At 42.4% G+C, this 3,580-nt stretch overlaps 1 non-coding gene across 1 annotated transcript; it reads right to left on the bottom strand.

Moving 5' to 3' along the window:
• Positions 1-2,744: 2,744 nt before the first annotated feature.
• LOC139036146 (U6 spliceosomal RNA) lies at positions 2,745-2,851 on the bottom strand. Its single transcript, XR_011488878.1, has one exon. It is a non-coding gene; the product is annotated as a U6 spliceosomal RNA (small nuclear RNA).
• Between the last annotated feature and the right edge of the window lie 729 nt (positions 2,852-3,580).

Raw genomic sequence — 3,580 nt, forward strand, 5'->3', positions numbered from 1 at the left:
GGAGGATGAAGGACTGGGCTATATGAATTAGGCTGAGGCTGGGCTTTGAGTACCCATGTGAAATGGCGGACCATCAGCCAGAAGTGGGTCCAGCCCTGCCCTTACTAACTAGCTGTGTCATCTTGGGCAGTTGCTTAATGTCTTAGGACTCCAGCTGGGGATAATTATGCCCTCCTGAAAATGTCACAATGACAACTGAGAAAATATGTGTGAGCAGTTTTTGGTGAATCCCAAACAATGGAACATGTAAGAAAATGAGCAGGTTGGGGAAGGGTATCTGGAGAAAGGAATGATCACAGGGTTCAGAGGGCTGTGTTGCGGGGCTTCCTGGGTGCTGTGAGAGTCATTTCAGTTTCAGTTTTGTTTTTTTATTTTTTTATTTTTTATTTTTCATTCATCTTTATTAGTTGGAGGCTAATCACTCCACAATACTACAGTGGGTCTTGTCACACATGGACATGAATCAGCCATGGATTTACAGTTTAGTTGTTCAGTCTTGTCTGACTCTTTGCAACCCCATGGACTGCAGCACGCCAGGCCTCCCTGTCCATCACCAACTCCCAGAGTTTACTCAAACTCATGTCCATTGAGTTCATGATGCCATCCAACTATCTCATCCTGTGTTGTCCCCTTCTCCTCCCATCTTCAATCTTCCCAGCATCAGGGTCTTTCTAAATGAGTCAGTTCTTCACATCATGTGGCCAAAGTATTGGAGCTTCAGCTTCAACATCAATCCTGCCAATGAACATTCAGGACTGATTTTCTTTAAGATTGACTGGTTGGATCTCCTTGCACTCCAAGGGACTCTCAAGAGTCTTCTCCAACACCATAGTTCAAAAGCATCAATTCTTCACTGCTCAGCTTTCTTGATAGTCCAGCTCTCACATCCATACATGACTATTGGAGAAACCATAGCTATGACTAGATGAACCTTTGTTGGCAAAGTAACATCTCTGCTTTTTAATATGCTGTCTAGGTTGGTCATAACTTTTCTTCCAAGAATCAAGTGTCTTTTAATTTCATGGCTGAAGTCACCATCTGCAGTGATTTTGGAGCCCAAAAAGATAGTCTGTCACTATTTCCATTGTTTCCCCATCTATTTGCCATGAAGTGATGGGACCAGATGCCATGATCTTAGTTTTCTGAATGTTGAGTTTTAAGCCAACTTTTTCACTCTCCTATTTCACTTTCATCAAGAGCCTCTTTAGTTCTTTTTTTGCCTTCTGCCATAAGGGTGATGTCATCTGAGGTTATTGATATTTCTCAGTCTTGATTGAGAATTATTATTGGTTATTGGCAATCTTGCTTCCAGCTTGTGCTTCATCCAGCCCAGCATTTCTCATGATGTACTCTGCATATAAGTTAAATAAGAAGGGTGACAATATATAGCATTGATGTACTCCTTTCCTGACTGAGACCAGTCTGCTGTTTCATGTCCAGTTCTAACTGTTGCTTCTTTTTTGTTTTTTTCCATTTATTTTTATTAGTTGGAGGCTAATTACTTTACAACATTGCAGTGGTTTTTGTCATACATGGAAATGAATTAGCCATGGATTTACATGTATTCCCCATCCCAGTCCCCCCTCCCACCTCCCTCTCCACCCGATCCCTCTGGGTCTTCCCAGTGCACCAGGCCTGAGCACTTGTCTCATGCATCCAACCTGGGCTGGTGATCTGTTTCACCCTAGATAATATACATGTTTCGATGCTGTTCTCTTGAAACATCCCACTCTCGCCTTCTCCCAGAGTCCACAAGTCTGTTCTATACATCTGAGTCTCTTTTTCTATTTTGCATATAGGGTTATCATTACCATCTTTTCTAAATTCCATATATATGTGTTAGTATACTGTAATGGTCTTTATCTTTCTGGCTTACTTCGCTCTGTATAATGGGCTCCAGTTTCATCCATCTCATTAGAACTGATTCAAATGAATTCTTTTTAATGGCTGAGTAATATTCCATGGTGTATCTATACCACAGTTTCCTTATCCATTTGTCTGCTGATGGGCATCTAGTTTGCTTCCATGTCCTGGCTATTATAAACAGTGCTGCGATGAACATTGGGGTGCACGTGTCTCTTTCAGATCTGGATTCCTTGGTGTGTATGCCCAGAAGTGGGATTGCTGGGTCATATGGCAGTTCTATTTCCAGCTTTTTAAGAAATCTCCACACTGTTCTCCAGAGTGGCTGTACTAATTTGCATTCCCACCAACAGTGTAAGAGGGTTCCCTTTTCTCCACACCCTCTCCAGCATTTATTGCTTGTAGACTTTTGGTTTGAAGCCATTCTGACTGGCGTGTAATGGTACCTTATTGAGGTTTTGATTTGCATTTCTCTGATAATGAGTGATGTTGAGCATCTTTTCATGTGTTTTTGTGCCATCTGTATGTCTTCCTTGGAGAAATGTCTGTTTAGTTCTTTGGCCCATTTTTTGATTGGGTCATTTATTTTTCTGGAGTTGAGCTGGAGGAGTTGCTTGTATATTTTTGAGATTAATCCTTTGTCTGTTGCTTCGTTCGCTATTATTTTCTCCCGATCTGAGGGCTGTCTTTTCACCTTGCTTATAGTTTCCTTTGTTGTGCAAAAGCTTTTAAGTTTCATTAGGTCCCATTTGTTTATTTTTGCTTTTGTTTCTAATATTCTGGGATATGGGTCATAGAGGATCCTGCTGTGATTTATGTCGGAGAGTGTTTTGCCTATGTTCTCCTCTAGGAGTTTTATAGTTTCTGGTCTTACATTTAGAAAAAATATGGAACGCTTCAAGAATTTGCGTGTCATCCTTGTGCAGGGGCCATGCTAATCTTCTCTGTATCATTCCAATTTTAGTATATGTGCTGCCGAAGCGAGCACACTGTTGCTTCTTAACCTCCATACAGATTTCTCAGGAGGCAGGTCAGGTGGTCTGGTAGTCCCATCTCTTTAAGAATTTTCCACAATTTATTGTGGTTCACACAAAGGCTTTGGCATAGTCAATAAAGCAGAAGTAGATTTGAAAGCCATGGAGATCCCTAAACAGTGGCTCATAGACTTTAGAGTGCATTTAAATCCCCCAGAGGGCTGGGTTAAGGGCTGCATGGCCAGACCTTACCCCCAGAATTTCTGATTCAAGAGGTCCAAGCTGCATCAGGGAGTGTGAACCCCCATCAAGTTCTCAGGACTAAGGGGTGGTTCCAATAGGGAGCCATACCAACCTCTGCTCCCAACAACATGTTACCCTGGCACCCTGGTTCTGGCGAGGATGAGCCCAGGAGTGTCTAAGCTCAGCACCCCTCCCACCTGCCTTGCCTGTGCACCCACTGCTCCTGTTTCCACCAACCAAATCCAAACCTTCTTCACTCAACCCCCCTTCTCTCCCTGACCACACCCTGTGGCTCCAACCTCCCCCTTGCCTGAGAAAACTGTAGCCTCCAGTTAACTCTCCAGAAAAAAAAAAGAAAAAAAAAACCTACACACAGAGATATACACAAAAATATCCTTTACAGAGTGGTTGTAATTTCAAATGACTGAAAACAACCTATCTCCCTGTGGATGAGAAATGGTTGAATGACTTTGACATATGTCTACCACAGAATATTATGC

Source organism: Odocoileus virginianus, chromosome 7 (assembly GCF_023699985.2).
Source record: "Odocoileus virginianus isolate 20LAN1187 ecotype Illinois chromosome 7, Ovbor_1.2, whole genome shotgun sequence".
NCBI lineage: Eukaryota > Metazoa > Chordata > Mammalia > Artiodactyla > Cervidae > Odocoileus > Odocoileus virginianus.